Here is a 16,093-nt window from a genome sequence, read left to right as displayed (position 1 = left end):
GAAGGACTTAAGCAAAAGGAAGCAAAGCGTGTACCATGGGATACCTGGAAGTCAAGTGACCGTCTGAAAAAGAAATACAATTACCCATTTTGAGGAGCCTGATGTTCAGAAATACTTAGACAGGGGGAAGGGAAGCAGGTGGAGTTCTGTAGAACCACAGAAGTACCTCCAGGAGAGAAAGAATCATCCTTTGGTATAGGATGCTCAGATCACAGGATACAACCAGTCAAGTAAACACTTTCTTGCTGCCACTGACTCTCCTTTATCCGCTCCCCAATTCCCAGCTCCAATATTACAACTCACATTAAGGAAGGTGACCAAAAAGCAGTGGCACTCACTAGGCGGTGGGGACGGGAAAGACACACAGCTCTCTTGCACTTTGCAAGGCCTAATCTTGGGTAGGGTGGTGAAGATGCTATAATTTCAGGAGAAGTTTTACATTTTTATTGTTATTCTAGATATACTAATTACTGAGCTGGAACCATGCCTCATTTTTAACTTAAATGTAAAGGCAAATATTAATCCTGCAGCATATGTTTGAATTGGCAGTGACAAAATAAATCAAGTTATTTTCTAATTATACCACGAGTTTTGCAAGTTCAGTGCAATAATTTCCCTAAGTGCCTCCTTAGTGTAGCTGCCCCAGGTGCCTCTTCAGCCACTATTCTGTCTGGATTGATTTGGCCTTTGCTTATAAGAAAGCATAAGGTTAATCTAGAGCTAAAGAATCTAAATTGGAGCTATAATTTTATAGTTCACTATATGATCTCAAGTATGTCTCTTAACTTTTCTATCTTTTCCCTTTTATGAAAAGTAAAAGGTGATTATGCCCACATCCATTGTTATTGAAAGCATTAAATTGTATTGTGTAAATCAAAAAGATTTTTTTAAAATATCTACTGTATTATAAAATGAAAGTTTAAAATATTTATTAATTTGTCTTAAATTACAATAGATCCATTACATATTTATATATTTATCTGAAAAGTAACTATGTTTTTTAAAATAAAATAATTTAGGGAGATGAATGGCATTGTTTGGAGTTTTGTTTTTCCCAGTTTTTAGAAAATGTCTCCCTTAATAGAAAAGAGCTAGATATGCTAATGACTTCAAGAAGTGTTCACTCGCCGGGCGCGGTGGCTCAAGCCTGTAATCCCAGCACTTTGGGAGGCCGAGGCGGGTGGATCACGAGGTCAAGAGATCGAGACCATCCTGGTCAACATGGTGAAACCCCGTCTCTACTAAAAATACAAAAAATTAGCTGGGCATGGTGGCGCGTGCCTGTAATCCCAGCTACTCAGGAGGCTGAGACAGGAGAATTGCCTGAACCCAGGAGGCGGAGGTTGCGGTGAGCCGAGATCGCGCCATTGCACTCCAGCCTGGGTAACAAGAAACAAGAGCGAAACTCCGTCTCAAAAAAAAAAAAAAAAAAGAAGTGTTCACTTAACACCCAAAATAACACACCAAGACCCTTGTCTAATTCCTGTTTTGATTTTTATCTGCTTTCTTGTAATAATTTTTTTCTCATTTCCTATAAACTTCTAATTTTCACTCAACTAAAAAAAAAAAAAGAAAACAGCTAGATTCTTAAATCTGTTTCTGCATTCAATCTATTGCAATGTATGGTTTGAGTACAGAAAATGAAAAAACTCTGGCCTCAAAGATACATGTAGTAAAAAGGGATTAATATTTTAGTAGTAATTTCAGATAATTGTGGATATTCTTCTTTGATGCTACACCAAAACTCAGCAAGTATAGATTTCTTTAAAGTCATTTGTGGGGTGAAATCTGAAACCATGTCAATAATTTTTGTACTTTGTTTCTTAAAAAAATTTACTGGTTTATTGTGTACTTTGGATCTTTTATTCATGCATAATTTTTAAAACATCATTGCATCATTTGGAATTGCTCATTTGGAAAATAATGGCTCACTATGTTATACAGATTATTCAAATGTTGACAAGTTTCATTATGTAATATCCAAAAAAATCACACTTGTTAACATCACTACTGGCCTCATCAGAAAATTCTTTTAAGTACCAGGAAGCTGTCATGGTTATGTGGCAAATACAAGAGTCCACACTGTTAATTTTGGCTTAAAAGCTCAAATATTTTCATGAACAATAAATACTGTTCATTGTCCTCTTGAAGTGACAGACTTACACTGTTAACTTTCAAAATGTCTGCCAAGTTCTCAAGTCTGAATAATCATAGTTTGTCTTTCAGTATGTGATTTTAAGCAGAATGGTGTGTCATGAAAATAATTGCTAGTTAGACAATTATAAAAGTACTTTTCCAGCAGGGAAGGGCGTGCCCATGATGCTGGCCACACTGTCTGTGTCTCATGACCAAGTTGCGTGTGGTAGCTTTTATTTATAAACTTCAACAGGAATATTATTTTGGCCTGAATCATCCAGAAAAACCATAGAAATAATGTCGAATTTAGTGAAACCTAGTGGGATATTGTCATATACTAAAATATATGTATATTTGGTCTTCATCCTGGGTTCCTGGCACAGAGCTCTTAAAATCATTTTTATTTTCCTGAGTGACAGGGGTGACAACGACGTCTTTTGTTATAATATTTGGTGTTAGTCCCTAGTTCCTGACACAAGAGCATCTAAAACCCTTGGAATCTCTGGAGTGATGAGCATCTTTGTGTATGCTAATGAGATCACCGTACTTGTGGGTCTCTAGATACCTCCTAGATAGGCCTGATTGCCAAAAAGACCAAAAGCATGATCAGAGCATTGGAAATTTTAGTCCCACCCCAACAATATCAATGGAGAGGAGAGACTGAAGATTGAGTTAATCACAAATGGCCAATGATAAGCTATGGGGCTCTGAGAGCTTCCAGGTTGCTGGGCGAGTGGCATGCCCCTTCCCACATACCTTGCCATACGTATCTCCTCCATTTGGCTGTTCCTGACTTGTAGCCTTTATAATAAACCAGAAAGAGTAAGAAAACTGTTTGACTAAGTTTTGTGAGCCATTCTAGCTCTAGGAAATTGTCAAACCCAAGGAGGGAGTCATGGGAACTCCTGATTGATAGCCAATTGATCAGAAGTACAGGAGGTCCAGGGCTTGCAATTGGCTTCTGAAGTAGAGGCAGTCTTGTGAGACAGAGCCCTTAACCTGTGGGATCTGACACTAACTCCACTCATGTTGTAATTAAATTTAGTTGTTGGACATCCAGTTGGTGTCCAGAAAGTTGGAAAATTGATTGTTGGTTTAAAGAAAAAGCACATATTTGGTGTCAGAAGTGTGGGGAGTAAAAACAGTTCCCCTAAAATTGGAAAACATTTTAGACATCATCTAGTCCACACTGAGAGGAAAGTTTCTCTACAGCAGGCTTGACATGAGGTCATTCAGCTTCCGATCAAGCACTTCCAGTGATGTGAATCTCAATAATTCTCTATGCAGCCTGTTCCACCATTCTTGGATAGCTTCAATTATGCAGATCTTCATCATATTAAGCCAAAATGTTCCTTCCTTGGTTCTGTGATGCAGAAGAGAATGAATCTACTCTCTCTTCCATATGGCTAACCTTCAAGCATTTAAACTTTAAATTTCTTTGAATTTTAAAGACCACTTTAATGCATACCTTTTCCCACTTCAATTCACACACACACACACACACACACACACCCTTCCATCATCATGATACCTCTTCTGTAGGACAGAACATGGTTTCTATACTACTTGTCCTCACATAACTTGGTTTCTAAATCTCTGTACCCTGTCATCCTAAACCCTTTCTGCTTACTTGTGTGCCTCTTAAAAATAGAACCAGAACGCTATTAAAAGATCTTGAATTAAATCTTTCTAGAGCAGAATTCATTTTCTTCCTGTACACTTGTATTGATGCAGCCTATAATTATATTCACTTTTTGTTTGTGTGTTGGTTTGTTTTTCAGGAACCACATTAAACTGTGGGCACATGTTGAATTAGTCTCCAAGCAAAACCTCCACATCTTTTTCCCATGTGAACATTGTTAATTTGCCTTTACTGTTCTCTGTTCGTGCAAGTAATATTTTAGCCTAAGTGAAGGAATTTATATATCATCCTGATACATTTTATATAAGTTTAGATCCATTTAGAATGATCTAGACTGTTTAATTTTTATCAATTTTAATTTTATTTCTGTAACAAAGAATGCGTACTGCCAATTAAAATCTACTCTCTCCTTCCTGGGCACATGACGAGATTACCTTTCCCACCTTCTTTGTAGTAAATGCAACCATGAGACTGATTTTGGCCAATTGAAGGTAACATAAGTAAACAAGATGTATACTACTTTAGGGGGTGTTGTCAATTTGTGCTGCTGTAACAACATACTGGAAACTGGGTAATTCACAAACAACAGAATCTATTTCTCACAATTCTGGAGGCTGGGGAGTTCAATACCAAGGTGCTTGCAGGGTCAGTGTCTAGTGAGGGCTGCTGTCTGCTCCCAAGATGGCACCCTGTTGCTGCAAACTTCAGAGGGGACAAACCTTGTGTCCTCATATGGCAGAAAAGATAGAAGGGAGTGAGCTCACTCCCTCAAGCCCTTTCATAAGGGTTCTAATCCCATTTATAAGCACTCTGCCCTCATAGCTTAACCACCTTTTAAAAGCCCCACTCCTTAATACCATCACATTGGCAGCTAAGTTTTAGCATTTGAATTTGGGGGAGGACACATTCAAAACAAAGCAGGAAGCTTTAAGGCAGCAGCGGGTCTACTTCACCCTCTGCCTCCCCTTCTAGTCTCGAACCTGGACACGATGACTCAGTCTCAGCTATTTTGTTGACAAGAAACCCCTGGATATGATAGAGTCACAGACAGAAGTAGCCATGTTCCCTGAATCTCTGCACAGAGAAGAGCTACCTTCAGCCCTGGAAAACCAACTCTGGAATCACATAAGCAAGAAATAAACTATTCCTTAAGCCAATAAATTTGGAGTCTATATTTACAACAGCTTAGCTTATATTAACTTATATAATGTGCAACATATTTATGGTAGGTATAAATATTTAGACATATGTCTTCATCTATAGGTGGATGAGTCTTTATCCACACTGCTTTTTTTTTCCTGTGGTTGGAATAGTGATGAGAAATATAATATCTACCCATAAAATTAGACCTTTCATATTTCTATGCTTGATTTCATCTTAATACACCTATTTGACTTCCTAGAAGGTACCCCAAGTTTCTGGTTCTAATGATATTATGCTTTTATTCACAAGTAACCCCTTCTTTGAAGGCTTCTTTGTCTTCCTCAGGCAAAGTTAAAGTAACCTCTCTTTACCATGCTCACACTGAAACCACGGCAAAGTGTCATGACTTGTAATTCTATTAGCAATGTTTGCCTGATATCTTTTCATCAGAGTATGTGCTCCTGAGGATAGGGACCAGATCTTACTTATCTGTGCATTCGCAGTGATGTATCAGCATCTGACATGTAGTGAACACAATAAATGCTTGAAAATGAATGAATACACAGATACCTCTAAATTTGGACCTATAAGAAAAAGAAATCATCAAGAGATAATAGTTGTAACATCATTAAGCTTCCATTAGTGATAAATAAAGGCTGAGTCTCTATAAATTGATAGGAACAGAGAAATTGATTATCTGCAGGATCTCTCTGGCATTCTGAATTCTGTGAGTTCTTTTGTAATCCTATTTTTGCTTTCATTGCCCAGAACTAGTCATGATGTCATAATCATCAACAACTAGTCTATGTTTCACAAAGCAATATAGAAGCCTCTGAAAACCAGAGCGTGATTTTTAAACCTTGCTCATTTTTTTTAAGCTCAACTAAGATGGAACCTACTGTCTCTTTATATTTCTTACTTTGGGTTCCATTTATTTAAGACTATTCATGACAGCCAGATGGCCCACGCTAGTTTCAGATGATTTATCATCGTGCTCAGCTGTTGCATTAAATCCGTTCCTTAAAGGAGAAAAAACATTTTTATTATAACAGGAAGAAAGTAGGGGTCCAGACCTCTAGGATAGCCTAGATGTCAGCTCACGGCTCCCTGACCTTGAAAATCTTTATGTAGAACTTATCTAAATAACTCACATTCTATTTAATGTCCTTTGGAAATCCAAAGCCTTCACCAGTTTTTCTCCAAATTCTAGGGAATATGACAGTGAGTGGGATATACAATCCTGATGACCTCTTTCTTAGAGGTCTTACCTCTCACCTTCTCAGGTACACACACTCTGTGTTCTATACCACATTAACTCGAGTATAAAGCTAAGCCACTTTCTCAGTTCCCCCTAAAAACCTATTAGATATTATTGATATTTAAGGGGGGAAGAGAAGGGAATCTTACATTACAAAACTGTAAACAAGTTCAAAATGAATGTCAGCCTTTCAAGTAGTCTTGCTCTTAAATCTGTTTTACCCCATTCCACAGGGACTCTTTTCCACTGACCACTTCACCTGTGATACTTTAGCCCTGCATCTTCTCACTGACTCCTGTCTCCTTTCCTCTCCTGTCTTTCCTCTACTGTCCTAATTTCTGTTTCTTTATAACTTAGAGTAATGCAACTCTCTTACTTGTGGGTTATGTTTCTGTAGATTCAGTAAGATCTCATCTTTCTCTCTGAGTCTTACTGAAGTTCTTTCCTAAATAACTACATCATTTTTAAGTGTAATTCTAGTGCCAGCTGTAAGACAAAAAACTTTAAGCCCCAGTGTAAATACAGGATAGGAGTGTGGGTAGGGTACTTATTAATAGATCTCAGTCATTTTACCAAGGGTCTATGGACTAACTGACTCCCAGTCACCCTGGCTCCTAGTCAAGTCCCCTCTTCACCACAGTCATTTTAACAGACTCTGCAGTATGGAGTGAGCACATTTCATCCTATTCCCCACACCGAATAAACACCCCTCTACCTACCTTCCTTTATTCCATAGTTGGGTAACAGTGCACCTTTCTTATTCTCGGTCCTGTTTTCTTTCTTCACATCCCGCCATTACCTCTGTGCATCCAAGACTGAGACTCTTAAAAAATGCATCTAAGATTGGGACTGCAATGCCAGCTTTCAGTATCTCACTACAACAATATTTTTATAATAATTCCCTGTACCAAATTACCATACTTTGTTCATGCTTTTAAAAATCTCAGATCTGTTTTACATCTTGAGCTAAGCCTTTAAAAAGCATTTTGACCATATCTGCCTTCTGTTTAAAATCCCTACAATGGATCTTGTTATTTTAATTCACATTTACTCAGTTACTAGAGAGAAACTAGGTGTTTTATTATCTTTATCAGTCATTTGAATTCACTTAGAACTAGATAAGCTTGATAAAGTTTTAAAAGTTGGGATGGATACAGTGGGAGTCAAGAAAAGCTGGAGGTGAGTATATTGTTAAATTAACCATAGCAGAGATTAAGTGTTCAATATTCAATCTTCAAATATGGTTGAGCAATAGATAATCAGCATTCATGGATGTCCTGAGATAGAATTATCAACATTTAGTCACACGACCAACACATAATGTGAACTACACTTAAATGTTCCTCTAAACTACAATTGTGCACACTTTATCTCAGAGTTAGGTACTTTAAGAGGTGTAATTATTGTTTCAACATGACATCAAAATATCTCCTTAAAAAGTTAATACACACACATGCACACACATATACACACATACATTCCAGATGTGCTGTCTTCATGTTCCAGGCACCTGATTGTTTCCAAATAGCTGGGTGCATGGCCTCCTGCGGAAGGAACATCTGGGTGATTGACGGCATTCTTCCCTATTCATCCAAAAGTTTTGGCAGCTAGTTGCAGACAGATTGAAAATCTTCTCCTGAAACAAGCATGAAATAGTCTTTGTCAGCTGAATATTGACAGGCTCTGTGGTGGGGGTTTTTCCCAAGTCTGGGATACCATCAAAATGTTATTTTCCAGCTGCTGAGTGCTGGTCTTTTATATCATAACTCAAGATCAATTATATTTAGAATGCAACATAAAAAATGGTAAGATTTCAGTTCTGGCAGAGGTGTTTAGATTACGATAAAAGTACAGAATGGTACATAAGGCAATGTGCTTCTGAATTATCAGACTGTGTTTAACATCTGAAATTATCCCTCATGACTAATTTAGGTTTTATGTACACAGAAAGAATGAAGCTGATTATCTATTGGCAGTTAAATTTACCTTGGTTCAGACCTATGGGTGTCCATTGATTCTAATGAACAGTAGAATATCAAATTAAGGAAGTTTACACGTTCCAGTAGAATAAACATATGGTTTAATTTGTTTACAGATTGTCTGGCATTAGCAATCACAAATGAATTATTTAAAATATGCCCATATAAAAGGTATGTGCACATATTTTTCCTATATGTGCATGCATTACTCAGCTGTATGGCTTGCTGGATAAGAAAATCTGTTTGGACTATTGGGTTGTGTATGGATTTTGGTTGTACCAACTACTATCTATATGGACTTGGCAGATTATTTAATTTGTCTGTGGCATTGCAAACTAAATAATAATACAGCCTAGATCATATAGTCACTGTGTTAGGGTTAAATGAAATGATAAATGAGATGATATAGGTAAGGTATGTAGGAGGTGACTTGAACACAATTAGCTCTCAATAAATGTAACAAAACTGCAAATGAGAGTGTGTGAGTATATGCCTGTGTGCTTAAAGCATTTGGCATTGATTTTCTGAATTGTATTCTTAAAGAGTTGTCATGGGATTCCCAGTTTACAAGAATATGGGGAAAATTAACAAACCAAAACAACAAATAGAAATTTTCTCCAAAAATAAGACATAACTGTTAGGTTTTACTACTCTAAAACCTTCAGCAGATTTTGATCAAGTTCTTGTTCAATTACTTACAAGGTCTTTGACTTTGGGGCATGTACTGTGTCCTTATCTACTAACGAGAATGGGAATTCCTGTGCTACCTGCCTCTTCGAATCGCTGTGCCGATCACATGGGAAGCTCTAATGGATATCTGCTGCTCCTATCTGCCTAGCTCCTGCCTTCCTTGGAGGCACTGCCCTCTTTATCCAGCTGCATGTCTCCTGCAGATTTGTTGGTCACTGGGATATTGGTGGGTGCTTGACTAATGGTGGTACCCCGTTCCCAAGTTCTCAATGATTGGTCCAATAATAGGCATCCAAGAAGAATCAGGAATAATATATCCATGAGTTTAGATACAAACAGAATCTGGGTGAGAAAAAGCCTCCTCTTCTTGGATCACCTTTTGTAGGGGAAACATGGGTTGGAGCTTTTGCTACCATCTCCTCCAACCACACAAGAAAAGCTGTCTATGACAGCAGAGAAGTGGATAAAATTTGAGATAAAAAGAAGTAAATATGAAAAATGAAGAAGACAGAGGAAGCCCATGAACATAAGTTAGCAAAGCCACTTTTCCAACCTTGTTATAGGTCTATAAACATTATTTAAATTATTTCTTGCTACCCTGTATCACGGAGCCTCCAAGTTTGTGCCTTTACTTGCTTTGCTATATTGCCACTCCTCCACCCACCAATTTCAACTTCTAAATCTCTTTCCCTGCTGCATTTTCAAATCTTGGATCCTTTAATTTCCAGCTTTCTTTTACCTCCCCATCCCTCACTGATTTCCCCCTCATCTGAAATGTTACCAAATAGTACCATGCATCTCATATTTTAGTATTTAATAATATGCTATAATGATACTTTGGGGTGTTTCAATATCGGTCTGGATTTTGGATTCATACCTTCTTCTGTATTCCAACAGTAAATAAGACTTTTCTTCCTCTATATTGGAATCAAGGCTGTTTGCTTGCCAGCTGCTTCCTAGCTTCTAAATATGCAGTGAATTTTCAGCGCAACATGAACGGAAGAGAATGCTAAGTACAAAAGTAATAATAATAACAGTAAACCAGAGTATTATACTCACACCATTTATAGACATTAAAAATACAGACAGGTAAAACGCATCTAATAAAAACATATACAAACAAAAGGTATATATTTAATAAAGTGGTTGTGAAAGAAAAACAAGATTATGGGAGTAGGGTACAGAGATAAAAGGGGTCTTGCTGGAAGTAATGATGCCAGTATTCTACAAACAGGACACTTTTTCAAAAGTCAACACTGCATCTGAGTTTCTAAATAAATCTGTAAACATATGCTCATATACTGGGTCACAAGTGTAACAAGATTCCTCAATAGTTTTGAAAATTGAAATCAGAACTGTGCTAAAGCATAGACTTTGTTACATATAAGCTGTTTATACGATGAGGCAAAAGGATTACACATTGAATGGGTTTCAAACTTTAAGAAAATCCAGTATAAGAAAATATGAATTTTAAAAATTTTAAAACATATTTTTAAAAGGTTGGAAAGCAATTATTTCCATTGTTGAAAAAAATGTATTCTATTTAATAGATAACTTTCTGCACAGTTAATTTAAAATTGAGCAGTCAAGGTTCATGTAAAAGCATGTTTCAATTAAAACTTTCTTTTATTTACAAAAATTTAACTCACATCAATATTGCATAAAGAGAAGCAGCCCCATTTTTGCGTATGTCATCGAATGTCTGCTTTTTCCAACCTTAATTTGCATGTTACATGTCTTAATAATGATTAAAATATGCAGTATAAAATACATAGTAGAGAGAAGTCTGAGAATTTATGTAAGAGTAAATTAATCAATTTAAATGCACATTTTCCAAGTATTTGTGGAAAGGGTTTTTTGTTTTGTTTTAATACTGACAACAACAATGTAAGGCCCTCAGGAGCCAAAATTCATAGTGTTCTTTTTTTTGTAATTCCCAGATTTTCAGGGTCTGATGATGGCAGTGATCAAGCTAATGACGTTAATGACAGTCATAATGTTGATGGCAGAGGTATTCAAGACTGGCAAAATGAAAAATCTTATTGTTGAAATGAGACCTTTTAAATTGTCATTTCATCCTTTTTTCCTCTTTCACCGTTGGCAATAATAGGTAAAGAATCACAAATAATTTCAAACTACATTATGTTCCTTGACACAGGAGACTATATCTTAAATCACCAGTTCTCAACCAAGGTGTCATGACATACTCATTTGCTCATAACAGCTGTGAAGAACTTTAAGATCAGTCTTAATGTGTGATGCAATTAGATATTAATATAGAAAGTACTTTAAAATGTGATTTTTAATAAACCAGTATTATTTGAGGTTCTACCATGAATTATATTATTTTCACCCATTCGTTTTCAAATTATGCTCTCTCCTAAGGCAAAAAATGAAGATGTAACTAGTATGTTAAAAACTTCATATAAAACCCTTCTATTTTGTTCATGCCACAGTTCCATGGTGAAAACCTTCATGTATCCTCATTTCCAATGTCCTGTCATCTCATAAACAAGGAAAGATCCCAGCATCCAAGTCTGGGATCTAACCTAAATCTAATCTAAATCTAACAATATGCTTCTCAACGGCAGAATTGGCACAAAAATCTTTTGTCAAATTCTGGATCCTGAATTTTGGTTTGAAAAATATAGTCATCCTAGAAATCTGCTAAAAAAGTGTTTTTTAATTGTCATATAAAAGAGAAACAGAACCAGAGAAGATCACCCAGATATTTACTCAGGTATAACTCAGTTACAAACCAGTAATATGAAAACCCAGATAAATAAAAATTATGTTTCATCAGAGCAATTCGTTTAACTGATAATTTTAACATTTTCCCTCTCTGAACTCTCTTTACTGTGTCTGTTAACAAAAAGAAAAAGAAAAAAAAATGGAGAAACCTCAAAGAGCATCCAAGCTTCTAAGAATTTATAAGAGCAAAAAGGGAGACATTTGGTTATATTCGTACCTGCAATAGATTGCTAGTCATTTGCAGTGCACTGAATAAAGAATTGCCATTTTCAATTCACACTGGGGAGAGAAAATGGGGAAATTCTATAGGTAAAAGGGAAAATGTCACATTCATATGAAATACTAAAAATACAAAGTAGAGTGAGGAAAAAGAAAAGTGATTGGGAAAGAAAAGGGAAAAGAAGACTGCGGGGGCTTGGGCAAGAATGATAGAGCGGTGAGACTGAATTGAGTTTTTAATTTTAAGAGGAGTAGGAATTAAATTCGCCACCAGAAAAATAAATCAAGGGAACTTTTATAGAGTGACTAATACATTAATAACCTACGGAAAGAGCTGAGCTCTCAGGTGAAGCCGGTTCAAGGACAAAAGGGCAAACTCCCACTCTCCGAACACTGTCAAGGGATCTTTAATGAATTCACGGAGCAGAGACACAGAATCCGGAATTCTTAGAGATGCTCATCCACATCCAGCAAGTCTCCTGTGTACATCTCTGAAAGGCCTTATTATTGACTAATGAGCTTGTCTAAAACACCTATTTGCTTTATTATTTGCAAGCAAACACACAATTATGCCTGAGCTAATTTGAGATTCCAACTTTCCATTTTTAATGCTGCTTAGTTAACGCATAAAACCTTTCACAGTGTTCGTGACAAAAAGGTTACTCTTTCTTCTTTTGTGCCAGTGAGTTTTTCAAAGCGAGCTACACCGGATGTCATTTTCTCTAGAAACTTTTTTCCCTTCTTCCATTAGTGGAACAGTCTAATTACTGCATAATCAAAAAGAGAAGCACACACGACTGCCTGGCTTCACCACATCCACACAATGGTGAAGAATGCGTCTTAACAGTCCAGTGAACTGTCAGCGGCAAAAGTAATTGGAAATTGGGGGCTATTTCTTCGTGTACTAGTAGTGGGAGTTGTTCTTGAGCTTTGTTAATAGGCAAATCACTCTCGGGAGGTTGGGAGCCTATGGTTAGTTTGAAAAGACCCTTTATAATGTTAAAAAAAAAAAAAAAAAAAAAAGACATTGCAATACTGCCTCCCAAATTTTTTTTTTTTCAATTACACATTAAATGACTTGGCATTTGAGGTAATGTTATCTAGTGTTAATTCACCTGTTAGGAAATTGCTTTTTTCTAGAACCTGGGGTTAATAGAGTGCAAAAGACCATTCTTATCAAGGGGTGGGAGAAAGGCGAATAGTTTACACTATAAATGAAAACATGGAAAATGGAAAGAAAACAGATTCTGAGTTTGGGCCTAACTCCTGAAAAGCTATTATGTTTTGTTGTTTTTTTCTGTTTTAATTTGTTATTTTTATCCACTTTTGCAGGCCTCTAATCATTCCAGGCAGAACACACAGCATGGATGAAACTATACATGAAAGAATATGCTTCAGGAAGCAAAATTAATTGACATTGCAGGAAACATATTCACAGAGTATAGAGTTACAGCTGTGTGGCTTCTATTCACATCACAGTAGAATCATTTGTCTGGTTAATAGTTGCAAAAGCACATTTGAAAAGGAAAACTATGAAGTGCTAAGTAGGCTTGTTGACAAGCATTAATCCTCTTTGTCATATTTCACATTTAATAAAAATAGTGATGCTAGTAATGATAAAATCCATTTGCACTATATTCAGAATCCATTGCAAAGCAATGTAGGTCAGCTTCCTAACAAGTAAGCCTGAAAGTAATTGTTTATGGACCACTACACAGCTCTTTGTGAATATCAGTTATTACAAACACAATCACTGGTGAGTTAATAGTATAAATAAATAAATAAATAAATAAATACATAAAGCATTCATTTTTATTTCAGGAGCCAGGCCTTTGTTCTCTACTTTACCTACCCACAGCATCTAAAGGGAGTAGCAGGCCTTGTCACATGTAAAATTTTAAATAAACTTATCTTTCTCTTCGCCAGTTTCCAAGTCTCAGCATCCTGAGAATGCTGGGCTAACAACTTTGCCAGGAGCCTACACTCAGACGGCTCAAGTTAGACCTAACCATTTTCCTTCTCTTTCCTTGCTGGTACTTATTTTATCCTCTTCCTTCTCCCAAGACTCTAACACAGGTAATGAAACACAAGAATTTGGCCTGACATCTGCTTGCTATAGAAATCAATAAAGAATGTATGTGACTGATCAAGTGTCCAATGCTTATAAGTTCTGTAGAGTGGGTATATTGCCCAGTTTCATCAACCTCAGCTTTCTCATTTGTAGAAATGAGCTAATAACCCCACAAAGGGTCTGAGGAAGATGCATGTGAAGTTCCTTTCCTATCTCAATTAGTATGAGATAGTGGGTTATTATTCCCAGAGCCAAGCATGTTGTACATGTTATACAATTGGGACTAAATCTATGCTTGTTGAATAGGATGAGTTAACAAAGACAGGTTAGGCAGATTGCCATCAGTGCCTGAAATAACAGAACAAGTCACTAATCAAATAGCAATTATTTTGTGCATAAAATATCGTGCAAGCATCAATATGGTATCCAGAAGAACATAGCATTTTATACTGGTTTAGTTTCCTCCTATGCTAAAGCATAGATTACACAAAAAAGAAATATTACATGCTTTTAATAAAGTGTTAGAAGTCATCACAAATATTAACACTCAAGGAAACAAGCCATTGCCCCCATTGCTGTTACCTGCGATGCTCTGAAATAGAGTTATTTAAAAATGACTCACTCTTCACTTGACAATTTTAAATGGTGGCTCAAATGATGCATCATTGCTAACCATTCTAATCAATCTATTTGTATAAAGACAAAGACCAATTAAAAAAAACTCAATTGCAATTAAGAAATGTCAATATATCACAAAGTAATTATTAGAGGACAGAAAGAAAATTTGAAATATCCCTGACAAATTAGAAAAGTAGCTTTAAAAAGTACAAAATTGATGGAAACAATACAAGATATTTAGAGAATATAACTAAGGAGAAAAACTGGACAAAGGAAAAATAGGGAGGCAGGGAGAAAAAGTGCTTTTAGAAAAATGAATTTAAACTTGAATAAAAGTCTTCTACTTTTTAGATGTATAACTTTTTATACATCACTTAGTCCCTCTCAAACTCAGTTTTCCTATCTTTAAAATGGAAATTATAATGTCTCTGCATGTTCCTTATGAGAATTGGAGTAATAAGCATTTCCATCACAGAAGAGCCATTCAGAAAATAAGCAGTAGAGGAACTATCAGTAACGGCAGCAGGAGGACAGCAGTGGCAGGAGGAATAGACTAGTCTTTGGGAAATCATATTTAACTACAGGCTAAATAAAAAGCAGTAATTTCATGCTGTAGAAGAAAAGAAACCCACACTATTCTGCAATACAATTTTTAAGCACGTAATGGAAGGGGAAAAAATGGCCAATAAACATGCAGAAAAACAATTCAATTTTACTAGTGATCAGGGGAATGTGAATTAAGTAATAAGATGCCATTACATACCTATCAGATTGGCAAAAATTTTAAAGTGTGACAATGTCAAATACAAGTGAGGATGTGAAAAGCAGGAGCTATCATAACCACTTTGGCAAGCATTTTGCAACATCTAAAAAAAAAAAAAAAAAAAAAAAAAAAAAAGGAAGCAGATCCTCTGCTGCCCTGTAGTAGCATTTCTCCAGTGAGATGCAGTCACATCTGAACACAAGGACACACGTACAAGCATTTCTTATAATAGAAAAATAAAATGAAAATAAAGAATAAAAAAACCTAAATGTCTCTCAACAGGAGAATGGATATATTAAAGTTATATTCATTAAATGTAATATGATAGAAGATTTAAAATAAATGAATCAAATCTATATATATCAACATAAATATTTAAAACAATGTTGAAATGAGAAAACATGTTGCTGAATGATTTTTTAAAATTATGCTACTTTGTGTTGGTTTTGGAAAAGTACAAAAACATGAAATTATACATATTAGATTCAGAATGGTAGTTTTTCCTGGGATTGGAATGAGAAGAAGAGAATCAGGGAGCAGTACACAGTCTATAATATTTGATGTCTTTCACAATATTTGAAGCAAAGAGGGCAAATGGATAAGATTTCTTAAACTTGGTACTATGTATGCAGAAAGGCCCATATAATCACATCATGTAGACAAATCTCTGGGGCTTAGAGTCACCATCTGTAAAATGAAGTGACTGGACCAGCTAATCATCAAGCTCCCTTCCAGCTGAGAGATTCCATAATTCTGTGATAAGAAGGACTTACAATGATGAGGCAGGCTGGTAAAGTTGTTCTCTCTGTCACAGAAAGAAGAA

General features: G+C 36.1%; 1 long non-coding RNA gene across 1 annotated transcript; it reads right to left on the bottom strand.

Annotated features, from left to right (window-relative positions):
* Positions 1-1,436: 1,436 nt before the first annotated feature.
* Positions 1,437-15,565, bottom strand: LOC116528152. Its single transcript, XR_004258883.1, has 4 exons — positions 12,145-15,565; positions 11,817-11,878; positions 7,657-7,815; positions 1,437-7,002 (listed from the first exon to the last, which is right to left on the bottom strand). It is a non-coding gene; the product is annotated as an uncharacterized LOC116528152 (long non-coding RNA).
* Positions 15,566-16,093: the final 528 nt, after the last annotated feature.

The sequence above is a fragment of the Sapajus apella genome, unplaced genomic scaffold (assembly GCF_009761245.1).
Source record: "Sapajus apella isolate SASKATOON/1434 unplaced genomic scaffold, GSC_monkey_1.0 scaffold57, whole genome shotgun sequence".
NCBI lineage: Eukaryota > Metazoa > Chordata > Mammalia > Primates > Cebidae > Sapajus > Sapajus apella.
This window is presented reverse-complemented; position numbering and strand designations above follow the sequence as displayed.